Source organism: Stenella coeruleoalba, assembly GCF_951394435.1.
Source record: "Stenella coeruleoalba genome assembly, chromosome: 9".
In the NCBI taxonomy this organism is placed as follows: domain Eukaryota; kingdom Metazoa; phylum Chordata; class Mammalia; order Artiodactyla; family Delphinidae; genus Stenella; species Stenella coeruleoalba.
In genome coordinates this window covers 91,160,255-91,181,038 of record NC_137155.1, presented here as the reverse complement: position 1 = coordinate 91,181,038, position 20,784 = coordinate 91,160,255, and the positions used below count along the sequence as shown (strand labels likewise).

Here is a 20,784-nt window from a genome sequence, read left to right as displayed (position 1 = left end):
CAGAACAACTGAGGAACGTTCTCAAAGCTCAAAATGAACAGGTCTCACCATGAGCATTTGCACTGAAACCCCAGTCCTGGGTGATCCTCAGATGAGCAGCAGGGTCAGGTTAGCTGAGCCCTGGGTGTCCCAGCTGGGGTGACTATATATGTAAGAGAAAGTTAAGTACCAGGTACTAATTTAACAGGGGATGAGTTTGGTAACGTAGTGAGAATAAAGAGCAGTTGTAGATTTCTGGAAAGTGGGTAATGGAATAATAATTGTGACTAGGGCGTGAATTGATTGATGAATGTGGCCAGGGGCTGAAGACAGGAGTCCAGGCAGAAGAGCTGGGTCAGTGCCTGCATAGCTTGGGTGTCTCCTGAGAAAATGGGGGAAGACACAGCAACGTTAGATCTTTTACAGAAAAGGAATCTGCTGGGTTTCATAAAGTATTGAATGTGAGATAAGAAGAAGGAAGGGTAACCAAGGGAAAGGAATTTTAAGCATTTGGAAACCGTTGTTGTGTTGGTGTTGATGACAGGCTGGGGACAGAGTACCTATAATAAGACAGAAGAGGGATTCCGAGCTGCTTGTATGGTGTGTTGTCTCCATCCAGTATCAGTAGAATGTTCATTTGGACAATTAAGGTATAGAATTCAGGAGCAGTTAGGAGCAGAGATTAGATTTGTCAGTCTTGTGTGCTTTGGACGAGTGTGCACTCAGAAGGAAAACGCAGTTGAAAGTCAAGGGGAGGATTAAGTCGGTGGTGGAGAGGGGAAAAGGGCCAGCAGAGAAATAGGGCCGTAGTGTGGCCTCAGACCCACATCACTGCCGCCGCAGAGACCCCCAGAGGGGACGCTCCGTGGCCTCCGCAGGAATGTTCTAACACAGCAGCGCAGACAGAAGCCATGCTGTAGGGATGAGGGAGAGAGTTTTCAGGGGAAAAAACTTATTGGAGTAGTTGAGAAAGGAGGACAAGAAAAACGCAGATGACAGGGGAAAAAGGAAGATGAAAGCAGGGTGATGACTACCGTGAGGGTTTTTTCAGTTAGGAGAAGCCTGGGTGTTTAGGCATGAAGTGGGGGTGGCAGTGAAGCCAGTGACCAAGTGTGAGGAGGCACAGTCCCCATGGGAGCAGCCTCTTGGAGGGAGGCCCAGGTACCACTTCCTTCTGCTGGTGACAGTTGCTGGACGGAGCGCGCTCAAAACAAAGGTGGGCTTGAGGGGAGCTGGAGATAAGAGTGTAGGAGGTTTCTGGGCTAGTTACTTCTTATCAGTTACTCTGTCGCTAGTTTCCAGGGTTGGAAGGTGGAAAGTGCTAGTCTCTCAAAGTCAAATTGTACCCCAGAGTCTAACTGAATTTAGCTTTCACATGTTTTCTGTTTGTTTGTTTCTAATGTCTCATGAACCCAGTTTTACCTGTAGCTGTTATTTAAAGTTTGGCCCCTAATGCTTATAAATAGCACTATTTAAAGCTAAATGAAGCCCCTCTCCATGCACAGTTAACTCTAAGGTTTTCACCCTCTAGCTGAGGGTACTAGTGATACCACCGGCAGCCAACAGGCGTGTGGCTCTTTCTACAGAACTTGCTCTATAGTCTGGTGTCTGAGCCTCGGGCAGTTGAGGAGCCCATGGACTGTGTCACCCAGCTCTGTGGCAGCACAGTCACTCAGGCCCAGGCCCTGGGGCCCTCCAGCTACACGTGCTGCTGCATCTCTGGGTGTAAACTCCCTTCTAAATCTAAAGGGAGAGCTCGGCCTGGTGGTCTCCAGTCCAGTCTTCCAGGTTGTAAAGGCCATTATTCTATGACTCCACAGCTGTAAACATTCAAATGAATAGTATATAAAGAAGGCAAAGGTCAGTGAGGAACAGAATTGAGAGGAAAGCTTCATGGAGGAAGGGGCTTGAGGTGCACCTTGAAGAGTAGGAAGGAATGAGCAGGGCAGAAGGCAGGGAGAGTTTACGGGCTGAGGGTGGTGGAAGCAGGACTTAGTGTAGCCAGCAGTGGACAGACGAGAGGCACCAGACATAGAGCCGAAGATGGGCGGTGGCCAGGTCGGGTGGCGGGGCCAGGAGCGTCTTGAACACGGGGCGACATAAAGAAAGTGGCGTTTCAGGAAGCTTGGTTTGGCTGTAACACACAAGAGAGTGAGCTAGAGAGATCTGTGGGAACCTGGGTGAGAACCCGGGTGGTAAACCTGTTGTTAATTCCCAGGAAGATTCTAAAAGGGGTTAATTGGCAAGTGGTTTATGAGCAGCTATGGAACCATCATAAGGTCCCCGTTATTTTCTTCGTAACACTTCTGGAGGGATAGATCTGCAGGGGAGTGGGGTGGATCATAGGCAAATCCTTACCTTTATATAGTGCTTTTCTGCTAAAAGTACCTCCTAGATTTCAGCTCAGCATTTGACAGGTGTTTGAAACTCTAGGAGCAAGATGAAGAAATATGGACTGGACAGTGGTAGAGTTGGTGGATTTTAGCTGGTGGGAGGAACACACTCAAAGATCATGGGTTAAAGAATCGTTCAGTGTAGAAGGAGGTCTTTTACAGCTGCTGCAGAATTCTGTCAAAGTGAGTGAATTGGATGAAGACATAAAAGGCTTGTTTATCAAGTTTGTGGGTAACACAGACTGTGGAAGAATAACTACGTTACTGGAAAATTGGAAAAGATCTCAGTAGGACAGAAGCACGAGCCAAGCTCACCATATAACATTTAGTAAGAATAATATAGTCATAGCATATGGTGTTTTTAAAAATCAATTGATGGAAGAAACCTGAATTAGTTGTGGAATATATTAAAAGACTTTGGGATGCAGGGTTGGCCGGGTTGGGGGGCTTTGGGAAAGACAGTTGTGTAAGGATGAGTCGTTGGTATAGGATGGCTATCAAAAGAGTTAATGCAACCTTAGGACAGAGTAAGAAAAACGTAGTATTTAGAACAAGGGAGATGATAGGCATATGATTCTCATTGAATCATATTTGGGTCATGTTACATACAGAACATTTTCTTTTCATTTTATTGTGGGGGGCCAGTTTTACTTTTGATGTGAAGGGTGGTGATTGAAGAACCTGAGGATGTTTGTTTAGTAAGGAGAAGAAACACCTCCAGGTTTATGGTAACTGTCTAAATATGTAGAGGGCTGCCATGTTGAAGACACCACCCCAGACAGGTAGATTTATCCTGCACTCTTCCACTGGGCACACCTAGGGGATTCTAGGGTGAGCAGATTGGGACTCAGTGAGCAGCTCATCAGTGGAGGATTAGACGGAGCTTTGATGAAGAGTTGTCAGGGATTCTGCAGAAGAGACTCTTATTGGTTTCTAATGTGTTATCCAGTGTCTAATGTGTTACCCAGTATCTAATGTCTAAACTCCATGGTTTCTAATGTGTTATCCAGTGGTGTGCTGGTGGCTTATACCAGCTTTCAGGGGCTAGTGGTTAAATAATCAGGAATTTTGCAAGCCAGGAGTTCAACTGTTGGTGGCTAGAAGTCAGCCATGGGGGCAGTCTTTACACCACAGAAGTCCACAAATATTACAGATGACCTGCTCCACCCCCACCCAGTGCCAGCGTACCAGCACACCCCGGGATTGTCCCAAATAGAGTGTTAGGGGCTTCCCTGGTGGCTCAGTGGATAAGAATCTGCCTGCCAACGCAGGGGACACGGGTTCAAGCCCTGGTCCGGGAAGATTCCACATGCCGCGGAGCAACTAAGCCTGTGCGCCACAACTACTGAGCCTGCACTCTAGAGCCCGAGAGCCACAACTACTGAGCCATGTGCCACAATTACTGAGCCTGCACTCTAGATCCCGAGAGCCACAACTACTGAGCCCATGTGCCACAACTACTGAGCCTACGTGCTCTAGAGCCCACGAGCCACAACTACTGAAAACCGTGTGCCTAGAGCCCGTGCTCCACAAGAGAAGCCACCACAATGAGAAGCCCAAGCACCACAACGAAGAGTAGCCCCCGTGAGCAGCAACAAAGATCTAATGCAGCCAAAGATAAATAAATAAATAAATAAATTTTTTAATCAAAAAAAAAGAGTGTCTGTTAGAAGCTATGAGCCTGTGGAATGTGAGACAGCAAATCGGAGAAGGGAACGTCCACGTTTATGTTCTTTGGACTATTCAGATTCTGTTTCCTTCCATTGTACACAGCTCCCCTTGTTGGTGCTCAAGCCACTTCCTATCTCCTGCCAAGATCTGAGGGCTGGGAGTTTCTCTGTCACCGGATCTGCCAGGGAAACTCAGATACCTTCTGTTTCTTGGAATAATTCTTTCCTTGTTAAGTATCTAGACTGGCTAGCCCTGGGCACGAGGCAGCCTGACTCCGTTCTCAGCACCGGCCTACAGAACTGTGAGTCCCAAATGAGTTCAGCCATCGAAACAGGATTTGGAAACACCTGGGCTGTGGAGGACAAGTGATCACAGGTGCAAGGTCCAACTCACCAGTGTAAAAAGCCCTGGAGGCCATATGGCAACAGCAGACCTCAGATCAGCCTCTGTCCCCATGGCCTGTGGGCAGAGAGCAAACAATGATTTTAATTCTGTTTCTCTGATTTCTTTTTTCAGAAAGGATTTGAAGAAAGTCTGAATCGTGTGTAAGGGAAAAGCACATGTCCTGTGGTAGACATGACAGCAAAGTCAGCTGTGGTCACGCAAATAATACTTATTTGAGTGTGTTCTGAAGTTCTAAGTCAGAAAATTGTGTTTACTTTTCTCATATGTCTACGATGTCCCACTTGAAGCCCCCAATGCTTTTCTTTTTCCCCCAATGCTGCCTTCTCCCCACTCCCGCCCGTTATTGGTTCCCCAGGAGACAGACAGTAGCACCCAGGAATGGTTAGGCTGTACACGGGGGATGGCCCTTCCAGGAACGTTCATATGGCCAGCCAGTGAATGGCTTGTATTTGATAAAAAGTTTTCTTGCCAAAGAAAACTATGCAAAGGTGATTTTTGAGCTGTGGAGCAAGCTACTCTGAATCTCAATATCCAAATTATAAATAAGGGGGCTTCCCTGGTGGCGCAGTGGTTGAGAGTCCGCCTGCCGATGCAGGGGACGCGGGTTCGTGCCCCGGTCCGGGAAGATCCCACATGCCGCAGAGCGACTGGGTCCGTGAGCCATGGCCGCTGAGCCTGCGCGTCCAGAGCCTGTGCTCTGCAACAGGAGAGGCCGCAACAGTGAAAGGCCCGCGTACCTCAAAAAAAAAAAAAATTATAAATAAGGGAGTTGAAGTATAGGGGTTGCTTTTATCATTCAGTAATGTGTTGTGAAGCTGTAAAGAGGTCTGTTTTAGAAGTGACAAAACCAGTGACGATGAGCTGTATCCCCGAATGGAGATGGAGTGTGAAGAGGGGTCAGAGAGAACTGAATAAAGGAATAAAGGCAAGACAGGAAGGGCAGGAAAGAGATGGAATGCAGCTGTAGCACCACAAGGTTACAGGCTAGGGACCCACCCTTAGAAAGGTGTAGGCCAAGGACAGGGAATAAAGAGAAGATGGGTTCCTACGGGTTCCTACTTCAGAAGCTGTAGGATGACAGGAGGTGGTGACTTGATGATCATTTTAACCGCAGGCCGGGCCTGGGACCCTAGGAGCCCAGGGAAGAGCGTCACTCTAGACTTAGAGAAGCCACAGCCTGGGCTCGGAGCTCTGCCGAGCCCTGGGCTCAGGGCCTGGAGAACTTTGCAAAAGGATGGACTTGAAAAGGATTGTTTAAGACTTGCAATAAGTACAGAAAGAACTGAATGCCGTGCAGTTGTGCCCGTGAAAATCTTCAGCTGAGTGAAATGCATACCTGAGTGCAGAGTAGAGAGTTTGGTTTGAATGGCCTGATTGTGATGCAAGTCAGGGAGAAGGTGAGGAAAAGGGATGCTCCCTGGAGAGACGTAGGGCAGCGAGGGAAATGTGGACACAGGGGTATAGAAAATCGACTGAGTTCCTTAAGGCGGTGCTCCTGAGTAAAGAAAGTCCCTCCTGCCCCCTTGCCCTTGGTGGCAGCAAAGAAACAGGGGCCCTATTGGTTTTGGTCGACCACGTGCTGCTGGCCTCACTGAGAAACACATCCACTGGTCGGCATCTCACCTTCTCCAGCCAGGGCTTCAGGGCAGAATGAAGCCCTGCCGCCCTAGACATCCACTGTGTGTAGAGTCAGTTTCTCGGGCTTCCCTGGTGGCGCAGTGGTTGAGAGTCCGCCTGCCGACGCAGGGGACACAGGTTCGTGCCCCGGTCCGGGAGGATCCCACATGCCGCGGAGCAGCTGGGCCCGTGAGCCATGGCCACTGAGCCTGCGCGTCCGGAGCCTGTGCTCCGCAACGGGAGAGGCCACAACAGTGAGAGGCCCTCGTACCGCCAAAAAACAAACAAACAAAAAACCATCAGGTATTTTAGCAACCTACTGGGGTTCTGCCTAAAGAGGACTGCAGAAAGCAGCTGGCCTCATGGGCACTGGGGATTGGGAATGTACAAAACAAGGTCTTACCCACCTTTGAAGCATTTCCCAACTTTGCTGTACCCATCAGAACCCCAACTGTCCCCTCTCTTTACCCAAAATGAAGTCTTTTATTAGTAAACCAAATCTATGCTTCCAAAGGCTCACCCCTGTCAAAACTTTTAGTATTGGTTTCTAGTCGTGTTGCCATTAGTTAGTTTCTATGAAGAAAATTTTGTTTTTGCCTTCCCATTTTCTCATGGAAATTATTCCATGAAAATAACTTCGTGGGATTGAAAATTCTTGTCTCATCATCCCATAACAGCTTTGTCATTTCTATGGTGTCCATTGAATAATTGAGTGAGTGAGTGAACTAAGCTTACGATTAACAGTCTTTCACGCATATTGACACTCTGTTGACCTTTACCCCAATATATAAGGTGACCAGGTAGGAATTATTCTTAGCATCTTACATTTGAGAAAACTTAGGCTCATAACAATTAAGAGACTCAACCAGGAAAACAAAGTACGTACATGGCAAAGTTGGGTGTAGAACCCAGGTCTCCCGATCCCTGATCCAGAACTTTTAAAGGGAGTCTAGAAGAATGATGGCCAGGTGCATGGTGTGAGACAAATGTAGGTGTAGGACAACCAGTTGTGTCTTGGTGAGCACCTAGTGTATAACACTGGGTCCTCTGATGTGGGTGTCCAGGAAAAGAAGATGCCATGGTTTCCCATCAAGAAGCTAACAGCTTAATTGGAGGGATCAAACTGCCACACCTAGAAACAATTAGGTTTAATGGAAGGTGAGTGAAGGGAAAGAAGAAAGTTCTGGAATGCACCAAAAAAGTTCCTGGGGGAAGAAATGAAACTGAATCTTGGGCAGAGATAGGACTGCATAACCATACACCAACAAGAGCGAGGGTCTAGCAAGCAGGGCATTCTGGCCAGGGGTCATCTGGGTGCAGGCAGAACGTGCAGGTCTTGTCATATCTAGAGATGAGCTAAAGGTGAGGTCTGAAAGCTCCACAGAGGTCAGGCCCGAGAGTTTGGACCAGTAAAGTGAAAAATTGAGTAGATGAGGTCTGAAGGGACATTTGGGTCAACTCGACCCACTGTAAACAGCGTGATCATGAGCTGTGATGGCAAAGCAAACATTGTCTAACAGAAGGCTTGGGGCTGATGTAATGCCTCCTGTGGAGAGACCGTGGCAAGGGGGGCAGAGAGCAGTCTGGGGCTCCTGATGGGGCAGAGCCTGGGTGAGGCCTGGAGGGACGGCCAATAAAGGGGGTGGAGCTGAACCCCAAGGATGTTTCAGATTTGAATCGGAGAGGGGAAGGCATTTCAGGTGGAGAAGGCAACACACACAAAAGTGTGGAGTAAGAAGGGAAGATTCTGGCCTGAAAGAAGAAGTTATGAATTGAACAGAGAGAGACAGGATGGGATAAAGAGACGGGAATGGCTGCTCAGGGGCTGGGAGGCAATTCGAATTTGGATTGCATGTGATAAGCAAATTGGTTCTGGAGGAAGGAAGTTGGTATGATGAAAGCGGTTCTGGGAAAACAAGTCTGGCAGCATCTTAGATGGGATTGGAAGGGAGAAAGATTAGAGGCAAACCAGCCAGGAGACTCTGTCAGAAATCTGGATAAAGCCACGGGGGTCGTGGCACTGAGAAGGAAGAGGAAAAGGTGACTGAGGAACAAAGAAAGCAGAAACTTGCGATTTAAGGGAAGATGCCATGGGCAGAGATGACCTGAGGGTCCTAATTTTGGAAATGAAAAAATAATGGTTCTACTGGGATCAATGGGGTGGTCTGGAAAGGAACCCCATTTCGAAGGGGGAAGGTGATAGTTCAGTTTGAGGCATCCGAATAGAGATACTTCCGTCTTTGAGAATATGGACCTAGAGGCCGCGAGGTTGGGGCCGGGATGCACCTGTCTGACGGCCAGTGCCTGACAGTGAACAACAGTGGACCAGTCCCACAGGAGGGGATGGGGGTCCAGAGTGACGAAGAGAGAGAAGGAAGAGGAGGCAGCAAAGGAAAGAGAAGAGCGATGGGAGAAATCCGTGGAGAGCCGGCAAAGCACATGCTAAATCTAAATGGACTTGGAAAGAGTTGAAGGTTATCAGGGTCTGTTATCAAAGACAGGGGAGGCTAAGGGCGGGAACTGAGGAGAAGGCCAGCGGGTCTGCGCAGAGGGAAGTCAGGGCTGGTATGAGAGCAGTCTCCCTAGTTTCCTTAGGGTGGGCCTCCCCTGAAATTATCTGCCGGGCTCCAGACTCCCTGCCCCCAGCCTTCTCAGCTGACTGGTTCTCTGGGGGCCTGTCAGGAGAATGCGCTTGCTCTAAAATCTTAATCATAAGCTATTAATAGTTATGTTTCTAAACTACAGATCTAATGATACGTCTTAAATTGGATGGGTGAGTTACCTGGGCAGAGGAGGAAGGTCGTGTGGGCTCTAGGTCGGTGGGGAGAAGAGGGACGTGCTGAAGAAAGGGACGGCGGCGCAGGCAGCACTGCTAACAAGGAAGAAGAAGGGGCTTCCCTGGCGGTCCAGTGGTTAAGACCCCGAGCTTCCACCGCAGGGGGCGCAGGTTCCATCCCTGGTCCGGGAACTAAGATCCCACGTGCGTTGCAGCACGGCCAAAAGCGAAAAGTAAAAAAAAAAAAAAAAAAAAAAGAAGAGAAGAGAAGGGAAAGGAGAAAAGAAAGAGGGAGCAAGCACGTCTGAACCCGAAGCAAAAACTTTGCAGCCTGGGATGAGGTGCAGTGGCTACAGCAGGAGACAGACGGCTCTGCAGGTCCCTCCTTCCTGCATCTCCGGGAGCCCAGGAACTGGCCGCCACCTCCAGCGGAAGGCCTCTCCCACCTCGTCTCCCCACGAAGCTCTGCTAACCTCCTCTGCACTGCGGCTTACAGCTTAACTGATGGTACATCTTCCCTTTGTTCCAAAGGGAAGATTGACGTTTGCTTCTCGATCATAAATTGCTTCATTTGCTCTTGCCTTCTCAGTACTTCCGTCCGCTGTTTCCCTGGTTTGCATTTATCGTGAAGGTGTTCCCTCAACTAAGCGTGGTTGTTGCCGTTGACTCTGCACTTTGTGGGCACCTGGAATTCAGTCACTTGCTCACAGCCCTCAGTTCTAGCCTTAGACCCTCATTCCCAGGGACGCTTTCTGATCGGAGTGGGTTCCCTCCGCAGTCATACAGCCCTTCATGCAAATGCGTGATCTTCCACTGCTCCGTGTTGCCTGTGCCTGTGGAACTGCGTGTGTTCAGAAGGAAAGCAGAATTGAATCCTAGAACCATGATGTTGGCGAGGACTTGAGAAATCACCCCATCCCGGCTCCCGCTCACAAGGAACCCTTTCAACAGCTTTTGTTTAACTTATTAAATAAATAGCTTTTCTCTTGATTTAAACTGTTCCCAAAATAAATATTGGGTGGGTGATCCAAGGAGTGGTTTGAGAGTTGATATTACCAGGATTATCGAGACGGGCGTGCTTTTTGCAAAAACAGAACTTTGCTGAATTTGTAAGAAGCGGAGTCTCGCTTGCTGCCATGCCCTCCGTGGAGACAGTGCTGGTGCTGTCATGGGGTGGGGGGCGGAGGGGGCCAGATGACAGGCTCAATGAAGCCCTAGTCCAGAACAGACCCACCCCTTCCTAAATGCGCGAAGCAGCTCCAGAGATGTTGCGAACGATGTTTACCTTGAAGAGCAGCATTCGTGCAGCAGCCGCTTTTCTGTGTCCCGTACCATTAAGCCCACGTGAACACGGGCCCCGTCAGGTCTCTGCGCCGTTGGGACCCCGTTTCGCCTCTTTGTCACCCAACATGCTGGGCTGCACGTGCGTAAAACCGTCTCGGGTTGTTACAGACGCGGACTTTGGGGCGGGGGGAGCGTGGTTTGCTTCTTCCCTCCCCACCTTTGAGAGGGAAGAAACACTGCCCAGATGGAAAAGCCTCGCTAACGCGACAGAAAACTTGGCAATGTGCATCACGCGGGGCGGGGGGTCCTGGGCTGTGCTCCCCGAGGCCACGTGTCTCACTTCCTTTGTCACTTCTCAGCTCTCAGTGGCATCTCCAACAGGAGACCTTGGCCTCCTTCCAAGGTCGGTGTGTCAGGCGTTTACGGTATGTGCTAGGAGCCTGGGAGTCCCGTCAGATCTCTAATCCCACCATCCATCTTACAGCGTTTAATAAGTCTCAGTACCACCTTTTCCAGTTACTCATATTTAGAGACAAACACCCTTGTGTCTGTACTTTCTGAGTAAAGGAATCAAAGAATAGCTTATTGTCTTACCTCAGGGCCGGGGCCCCAGAAAGGCAGAGTTCGTGTTTGCTGCCCTGGTGTCTTTTGCCCATTACTCATGCCGGCCTAGCCCATCATGTCCCTTGCTTGTTCTCTTGGACATTCCTTGTGTTCTCCTGCCTCTGCGCCTTCGCTTATAGTTTTCCAATCTGCAGGCCCTCTGCCTTCTCTGGACCCTCTAAAGTCAGCTGAAAGTCTACCCATCCCTAGCAGTCATAGTTAAATCCTACCTTCCTGTGTCCTTCCCAGCCTGGAGTGAGTCACTGAAGTCCACTAGAGTGTAAGCCCCGTGAGGGCGAGACCACCTTTTTTGTTTATTGGCAATTACTAAGCGCCCAGGACAGAGCAGATGCTCAGTAAGTTTTGTTGAGTGAAAGACAGTGATTGCTCTCTGTAAACTTGGTGGCCATCTGACATATATCCCTTCTGTCTGTATTCATCCTTCTCTGCATGTCCACCAGATGCTAAGCTTCTTGAGAACAGAATCCATGACTTTGTATCACCCTGTAGCAGGGTCTGGAACACACTAGGAGCTCAGTAAATACTGATGATTGCATTTACGACGTAATCACTCAGTAATGTTCCCTGAGCGTGGGGCGGGGTAGGGGTGGGGAAGCAGGCAGAGTGTCTTTCTCTTGCTCTTATATAAAACCAACCTGAGCAGCTTTCTAAACCAGTCCAAGGGCCCCTGTCCTCCCACCCAGCACTTGAGTGTTTAAGAAGGACATTCTTAAGAGCACGATGTTGTTAACATTGCATTCCTCGTCCGGTAAATTAGCGAAGGACTGTATAGAATTGTTCAAGAATCAGTTATCCAGGGGTTGGCTAGTTAATTCCTGAGTAAGCCACTCTGAAAACTGATTATAATCCTATTTCAAATGGAGAGTTGGGCGAGGGCCAACAAAGGGTATATTATTGTATCTTGTAGGAGGGAAGAATCCGGCAGATAGTCACTGAGTTATGGCGCCAGAGCCTTCCTTTCTTCTGTTATTGTAAATTATTGTTATAGTAGAAAGCCAGGTCAGCAGAGTGAGACTCCAGCATCACACTTCCTCTCAGCTGAGGTCTTATATAATGGAGACTTTCATAAACACACACTGTATACACTTCACGTGGGATCCTTTTAAAGTTCATGCTGTTCAGTGTAAAGTGTAATAATTGTTTTATATTCCTTCTAAGTTCTAAAGTGTCCCTTGCTTCTGGGGTAGCTGTTGACTAAACCTTCTTTGTTTAATCAAAGAAAACTAGTTTTCTACCACTCAAAAGTCCCCAGGATATAGCTAAAAACAATCATCTTGCTTAGCTACCCCATTTGTCTTGCCTCTCGCCTCTTTCTTAAGGGCTGCAAACCCACATGCCTGTAGGGCCAGGCGGGGAAAGTCAGCGAAAGTCAGCGAGCAGGGAGGGCACAGCAGGGGGCACACCTGGGCGCCATTTAAGGGGGCAGCGCTACTTGGCCCAGGCTGATGGCTGCCAAGCACAGACATGTAGCCCCGAGTTGGCAAAGCTTTGGATTTTCAAGAGAAGCTGGAAATCCAGATTTTTAGGAGATTTCACTCGATTTCTAAATGTTAATAACTAATTCCAAAAAAAATTTTTAACTCTTTACAGGCCAAACAGTTTTTGTGTCTGTGTCAGATGCTTCCTATGGGGATAGCAGTTTGCAACCTTTGCTCTATCCCTCAGGCCTTCCTGCCTTTGGGCACTTGAAAGTCCTTCTTGGGCATCACTTTCATCGTGCCACTTACCTTTTTAAGAGGGTGATCGGGGCTTCCCTGGTGGCGCAGTGGTTGAGAGTCCGCCTGCCAATGCAGGGGACACGGGTTCGTGCCCCGGTCCGGGAAGATCCCACATGCCGCGGAGCGGCTGGGCCCGTGAGCCATGGCCGCTGAGCCTGCGCGTCTGGAGCCTGTGCTCCGCAACGGGAGAGGCCACAGCAGTGAGAGGCCCGCATACCGCAAAAAAAAAAAAAAAAAAGGAGGGTGATCGTTGATTGACATCCAGAGTGTCTGTCCCTGCAGGGAAGGGACCAGGTGGAGCGTCAGGTACAGCATTGGGCACCAGGTGGATGCTCAGCTGAGGCTTGTCAGATGAACAAGTCTCAAGCTGCTTTTGCGTGCTCCCTCCTCTCTTAGAGGTGTGGTCACACGTGGATGTTAGTTATTTACCGCTGCGTAACACATGACCTCACAATTCATTGGCTTAAAACAACAATAAACATGTATTTCACAGTGTCTGTAGGCCTGGAATTTGGGAGCAACTTGGCTGGACAGTTCTGCTCACGTTCTCTCGCAAGGTTGCAGTCCAGTTCTCAGCTGGGGCTGCAGTCGTCTGAGGACTTGCCTGGGCTGGAGGATCTTCCACGGTGGCTCTTTGTCATGGCTGGCAAGCTGGTGCTGGTGTGTGGCAGGAAGCCTCAGTTCCTTGCTGTGTGGGTCTCTCCGTAAGACTGCTTGAGCGTCCTCACAACGTGGCCGCTGGCTTCTCCCAGAGTGAGTGATCCAAGAGAGAGCAAGGTGGCAGCTGCAACATCTTTATAACCTAGTCTCAGAAGTCACATGTTATCATTTCTGCAGTATTCTGTGGGTTACACACATCTGCCCTGTTCATGTGGGAGGGGATTCACTGTTGAATACCAGGAGGTAAGGATCACTAGGGGCCATCTTGGAAGCTGTCTGTCACAGCCGTGCTCACAGTAGTCACTAAATCCTTTTTAAACAAATGATCAAACACTGAGAGTAGTGTTTGATCTCCCAAAAAAACCTAAGGGAATAATATTTATGTCCTAGTGATTTGTCCCTAATATTCATCTCATTTACTACTGTGTTCTTGAGATCAACCTCAGAAATTAAATATCCTGTTTTCATAGCCCATCTTAAAACTGTCATCCCTGAATGTGTCAAAAATCACTTTTTAAAAGTAGATTTAAAAATTCTACCTGTATCACCTCTTAGAGTGATAGACTCAGGTGTACCATTTGCTTTTCAAGGGAGCCCTTTCAATTATTGCCTCCCTCTGTCTGCTTCGTGGGCTTTCCTTGTTCTCGTGTTCTCTCGGTTGCCGGAGGTGACACTTCTTTACTGAGCCTAACGGTGTTTTTAAGATATGAAAGGAAAATCCCCAAGAAGTAGTGTCCTGAACAAAGAATAGTACCCTCTTTGATATATTAATAGCATTTGTGAAGACAAATAGCCCCCTGAGATTCCCTGGGGCCCTCTGAATTGGTAGGAGAGGGGTGCCAGTTATCAGAGGGTCAGACAGAGAGAGGGGTGACCTCAGTTCCTGCCACAGGATCTATTTCAGGTACCCCCTGTGCAACTCCCCACCCCGACTCCAACCGCAGGACCAAGTGGGAGCTGCTACTGCTTCCAAACATACACACACACACACACACACACATGCGCGCGCGCGCGCAGAGTCTCTGTCTCTCTGCACCTTTCCTCTGTGGGAGCTGCTGCTACTTCCAAACATAGACACACACACATGCTGCACCTTGCCTTTGCCTCCTTTAAGACCACCCTAAATACTCATTTTAACCATATTTCTCCTGAATACAAATGTTCAGGGGAAGGAAAAGTGCCCCACTGTGATTTCCCCTAGGAAAATCCCCGCTGGTAGCTAGTGCTTATTTGTTCAATAAACAAAACCTTACGCTAGGAACTGAAGGGGAGCACAAGGCGAGTCCACGCGTGCGCACTGTGCGCGGGGCTCAGGGGCGTGGAGGGGGCAGCGTTTGCCTGCGCACCTGGGGGAGGGGCCTACTCCGCCCCGCCCCGTCCCAGCCACTCTGCCTTAGCAGTGGTCACCGAGAAGGGTGCTGCTAAATGGAAATGACATGCATAATTCATAAGGCCGTGATGGCGTGCCATCTGTGGAAAGCGGGGTGGTAGTTACAGAATCGAGAAATGAGGCTGCAGGCGGTAAGTAACCTTTATAGGTCAGAGGCTGCTGTCATAGATGGCCTGCATTGTTCTCTTTCTGACCTTTTTCTGAACTTCCCCTTAGAAGAACAGAGGAAATGCAGTTCTGCCTTTTCCCATATTGTTTTTGAATAATACCTTCAGATGCCAGCTTTTAGCGTTTGCGTTCTTCCATTTGGGGTTTTGCTTTCCTGACCCGCCCCCCCTCCCCCGCTTCGGGTCCCCCCTACTCCATCCCCGCCCCGCCCCGTGCTTTGCAGCTTCCCATAGTAAAATCTAGTCACTACTTCATCCCGGTATTAATGATAAATACAGAGGCTACACATGTGTTTGTCCATACTGAACACTGTGTACAGGGAAAAAATACCCCTGCAGCATCCTTTCCCCACCTCTGCCCCCTGCCTTTCCCTCCCAAAGCTGGCTCCCCCAGCCAAGCAAGACAGGCCTGCGAGTGGCCCTCGGGGATAATGCAGATGGGCCGGTGAGAAATGTGTGGGACGGCCTCTCAGTAGGAGGGATGACGGAACCGATGATGCACCTGAAGCCCCAGCTTGCAGAATAGACTCATTTTCACCAGTTGTTAAGGTGCATATGCAGGAATGAGACTCATCTAAACTACTGAGGCAATCACAGAGGAAAAAAAAAACATAACTAGGCTGGGGAATGTGTGCCATTATTTCTTTCATCAACCTTTCCTCTCTGCAACCCGAAATACTCGGTGTTGTACACTCCACACTTCCTCCACTGGTATTGATTTCCTGGTCTGAACTGTGAGTCCCCGGCAATGGCCCGTAACTTTGGGCTCTATGATCATCTGAAGCCTATGAGCCTCTGTAAAGTCAGGGGACCCCAGAAGAGAGAGGAAGGAAGACATCTGTTTGATTTTCACGCAAGTAAGCATCGTTAAAGAGTCAGGCAGAATTGTTCCACTTAGCCTCAAAGTTGAATCTAGAGTTGAATCTTTGGGGTATTTGGTGTTGTTTTGTTTCTTGAAAAACAGACCCTTTTTGAGGCTGAATGAAAAGGAACTAGACAGTTCTGTGTCAGAGGCTTTCAAACCGGAGGGGACGGAATTTGGTTAGTTCCATTTAGTTGGTTAATACTGATTGAACACCTGCTGTGTGCAGAGCACCACCGGGCTGCACGGCAGCTCAGCACTTCCGTAGGAGGCAAATATAGGCTCTCTCTTCTCAAGGAACTTTTGATCTCATGGGGGAATCCAGGACAAGCCTAAATGTGTACGTACAAAACCCTGCTTACACAGCTGACACTCTACAGAGGCGAGTGTGACAAGCAGCCTCTCGGTTACTTTAAATGATTTTTCAAAATTTTTATTCTTTGGCCAAAAAAAAAACCCCAAAAAACTGAGCTCTTCATACCAAGGATGACTGCCGTTCTTTCAAACATCCATTTAATTGCTTGTGGTTTTTTTAGTTGTATTTTTTAAAATCTCCCTGGCTGCCTCTTCTCTTCCCATCTCCATTTGCTATTCCTTTCCTCAATTCCAGATAAATAGTTTCTTCTTTTCTGCCACCATTCCTCTGCTGACGTATCTTTTAAGGATACAAACTTCCCGTGTCAAGCTTCTCCCACTAAAAATAAATAAAGCTTTATGGGTTTCTCTTCGGATTTCTCCATGGAAATCCCCACTGTCAGAGAAGTACCAGAAAGGGCTTGCTTGTTCCCTACCCCTTCTCTTTCCTTAAACAGAAACACATCCATCCATAAATACATAAACAACAAATAGCAGGAGGTCCCCGTGTTTACTTCTTTCTCAGACCATCACTTCCGTGCAGCACGCATCTGTATGTTGAGCGTTAACTACATCTTGCGTGGGGCTTGTGGTAGGAAAAAGAGTGAGCCCGGCGCTTCTCCCGGCCTGTGAGTCTGAAGCGTGACTGTCCATATCTGTGGAGAGCTCACCCCACAGCACCTGTGCCAGGTGTACGGATGGATAATGAACAATCCACTGCCTCGAGATGCCTCCAGTCCAGCTGAGAAGCCGCCAAAAGAGTTTTCTCGTTTTAAGAAATAATTATCAGGGCAGGGATGAGTGAAAGCCAGAATCGGCAGGAGACAGATGTGGGACACAGAATAGAGAGAGCCTCAGGGCAGAGCTCTGGAGGAAGCAGGATTCGAGTTGGAAACCTTGCGGTCCAGAGGAGTGCTTTCCAAGGAGGCAGACTGGGGGTGGCAGTGGAGGAGGCGGAGGATGCCTGAGGGTGTCCAGGGCGTTCTGCCCTGTTTTCTCTCGTGCTCCCAGCAGGTCAGGTCCTCCCTCCCTCTCGAGTCCTTTCTTCCCTTCCTTTCACGCCCCCTCTTGAGCCCCAGCTGATTGGTGTGCAGCGCCCTGATTCCACACGCGGGTTAGCTCACTCGGCTGGAGTGGGGTTCGGTGCTCGAGAGAACAAAGTGAACATTTTCATCTCTTTTGCTGAAGGCTGCTCCATTCCAGAGGCAAGATCCAAGAGTCTCATCCCTTGGATTACAAAGAAGCCTCCTTGTTATGATGAGAAAAACAGTTTCTGGACAGATGAGCAGTGGTATCCTCGTCTGCAAGGACAGCCGCCTCCCCTTCCGCCGACAGAAACGTCTTCCGGGCTCTAGTCTGCAGTGTGCTGTGGACCTGTAGCCGTGAGGTCCCGGGCTGTCCCCCGTGGGCTCTGTCCCTCAGTCCCGCAGGAGCTGAAGGTCCAGGGGCCTCTCAGAGGGTGTGTCCGCTGCTCTCCGGCAGCCCCTGATATCAGCTGCAAAGAGCCAGCTTCGTTTTTCCTCCGTGGCACAAGCAAGCACAAGAAAGCAAGCTTGAGTTTCGTTCTGTTTTGTTTTCCAGTTCCTTTAGGAAGAGGTGAATATTGGAAGGTTTTACCTAAATCAGCTGCCCTTGGTTGGAGACCTGGGATGTATGCCCACTTTGTTTGGCAAAACTCTCCCGTCCTGACTCCTGCCGGAACCGACAGCCAGCCGCCATGGGTGTGGCCTCCTTGAACTGACCGTGGCGGGTCCTAACAGACCGTGGTTAAGTCCACTCTGCAGCATGTCCTGCTGTAGAATTGGGTGAAGGATGTGTCCTCAGTCCTCTTCTGCCCGCCTGGTCTCCTGGCAAAGCCAGAACGGTGTGCACGTCCCTAAGGGAGCAAAGCCAGCCTCGCCTTCCCCTGCTCACGCCTGTCCGCTTGGAGACGGGACGCATCCTGCACCTTGTGGGCCAGAACCTATTCAGTCGGCCAGGATGGCCCCTGACTTCAGTCGAAAACTTGCTTAGGTAGCATATTAGCTGGCTTTGGCCCTTCTTTCTCTGTAACTCTATACGAACAGCGCAGTATCGGGAGGGAAGCCTCCTCTTAGGAAATGGGAATATCCCTGCGGCTGCAGGGGAAATTCACCCCCCAGCGTGTGTTCAGCATCTTCACTCAGTGGATTCCTTTTCCTGTCTCAGGTTTCGGCGCCCGCTCTCTCCATTGGTAGTTCTCCAGTCAGTGACGCCAAATGCATCTCCCTCCCAGAGAAGGAACAGGTTTCTGTCTTCAGGCCTTGTCTTCCTTACCCCCATCCATCAGCCGTAAAGACGCCTCGTGATTTAGCCCCACGAGCCACAGGACCAGCTGGTGCTGTAGGAAAGGAAATAACCTGAGGATGAGCCTTGTCTTCGGTACCGTTCACTTGCTGAGAGCTGGGCGCTCAGGGGCCTCTATGCAGGGCAGGCCCAGGGACCCCCGGGAGGACAGCATCCTGATTCTCCAGCCTTGTGCTGGTTCAACCCTTCCCCCCGACAAACGTTTCTGAGTACTCACTACAGAGCCAGTCGAAGCTAAATGTTAACCAATGGGAAGTTTTACATTTAAATGGATAATTTGCACATAGGTAAGTAATAGTACCTTCTTAGTGAGCTTTGAATTCACTAACTCAAAGGTGTGAAGGAGGCCCGCCTGCCTTCCTTCCCGGCCTGATGTCCCACTTTCACTCCGCTGGGGGTGACACGTCACCACTCTGAATAAAGTGGCTGCATCTACACCTGGTCCAGGGGAATTGAAATTCCAGATTCCCTCCTAGCGCAGAGAAAAGAGGAGTGGCCTCGGGAAGACAAGGGTGACAGTGTGACAACATGGGTCAGGCCTTCCCGGTATCAGCATGCTTCCCAGGGAAGCCCTAAACGCACGGTTTTAACCCTCAGCTTCAGTCAGCAGACTAGCAGCAAAGCAGAAGAAACAGTCAACCAAAGGAACTAACAGGAACGTCTGAGGCTTTGTCTCCTTCCTCTCCCTCAGCCGGCCGCCCCGGGCCTTTGTGCTGAGCCCGTTACTCCAAAGCCGGGAGAAGGCAGAGCCCGGTGAAGGCGTGCGGTCTGCACCTCGATGTACGTCACCACTGCGTGCGGACAGGGGACAGTGTACGGGAGGGGCTTTGTGATGCCAACCGCGTCTCTCTACCCGGCTGGGAGTGACACCGGGCGTTGCCTTCTGATAAGTCATGGAGCTATATGTCTTTGCTCTGTGCACTTCTTGGTATGTGTGTTATCTTTCACAATCAAAGTTTTTTTTTTTTTTTAACGTTATAAGAACCTGGAGCAGGACATGTGTAACATGAATCATTATGTGTAGATAGTGCTGAAACCTGAGATTCCATTTCCCTGGCTGACAGGTGCTTCCACAGACATTTACTGAGCATGTTCTTTGGCCAAAAGTATGAGTATAAAACCTGGTAATAGGGCTTCCCTGGTGGCGCAGTGGTTGAGAGTCCACCTGCCGATGCAGGGGACGCGGGTTCGTGCCCCGGTCTGGGAAGATCCCACATGCCGCAGAGCGGCTGGGCCCATGAGCCATGGCCACTGAGCCTGCGCGTCCGGAGCCTGTGCTCCGCAAAGGGAGAAGCCACGACAGTGAGAGGCCCATGTACCGCAAAAAAAAAAAAACAAAAAAAACCTCTGATAACATTATAGTCCTTTGGGGTGTTGGAAAGCAAGATCCAGGTTTGTCCAGCAATCCTTGGCTTCGTGGTAAACGCCCCAGAGACCAGACTGGGAGATACAGGGCTTGGGAAGGGCCGAGTAGACACAGTACAGTGATACGTGTCAAGAGGATAAGGAAGGCCAGGGCAGTGTGCATGTCTTTGAAATGACCCATTGTGGAGTCCAAGTCGTTTTTCCTGTGAACATTTCTTACTGAGGTTTACAAGGAATTAGAGGCTGACATCAGCTTATCCTCCAGATTCCTGGGAACTGGTTTCCAGCTCACACCAGCATCATTTAGAAGCCTTTGGAGATTTTAGTCACTTGAGTTCTAGATCCAACCTTTTTTTCTGGTATATAATCAAGAAGGTTAGATTTTGGCCCTGCACTTTGCAGCGTTGAAGTAGTGCTGGGAACCAAGGGTCGGCACAGGGGTGGGCGATGGGAGTGGAGAGATACATACGTTTCTTTAGGGCACACCAGGAAAGTCTTCTTCCGAGCCAGGATGTTCATTGCCAATCCAAATCCAAAAAACTTCCACTCTGAGTGTAACATTGTACTGAAAATGGTCAGTTGAATCAAGGAAGCTCGCTTCCTTTGGGAGGCTGTCCCAGTGTGGCGTGAGAGTGGCGTCAACACCACAGCCAAACCCACAGTCATCCGAAGTTGATTATATATTTATATATATATATAAAATCACCTTTTCCGTGTGGATGTGATACTTCGTTCTGATGTCTTGAGCATTTCTGTTGGTGAGAGCTGGAGATATTCAATTACAGCAGAATCACCAGTGAGGGTGTTGAATCCTCATCAGCTCACACACAGTTTTATGGATATCAACAGTGGCCCCAAGCTAGAACTTCTAGAACCTCTCTGCAACAATTTTGTTGCCTATGTAACATCACGCTGGGACCACCACAGGCACAAGTAGGGTGTCTTTCCTGGCTTTCCTTCTAGAGTCAGAGCCATGGCACCGTCAGATGACATGCCGTCCTCAGCTTATTACAGGGCTGAAATACTCTTCTGTGGGGTGTGTCTGGAGCTCTTAGGGCGCACAGTGTTTGGCTAGGCCGTTGGTAATAAGGACAGTCTCCGTATTACCTTGGCTCAGTGCAGGCTCACACAACAAGGGGGCTCCTGGTCAACCACACCCTGTGTTTTGTCCCTGGAGCTCCATCTCTGAGTCCC

At 49.4% G+C, this 20,784-nt stretch overlaps 1 protein-coding gene across 7 annotated transcripts in view; it reads left to right on the top strand.

The window, feature by feature from the left end:
* HIPK2 (homeodomain interacting protein kinase 2) overlaps positions 1 to 20,784 on the top strand; it is a gene marked incomplete at its 3' end in the record, with an annotated part of 187,498 nt that overhangs the window by 108,234 nt on the left and 58,480 nt on the right. The window lies entirely within an intron of this gene.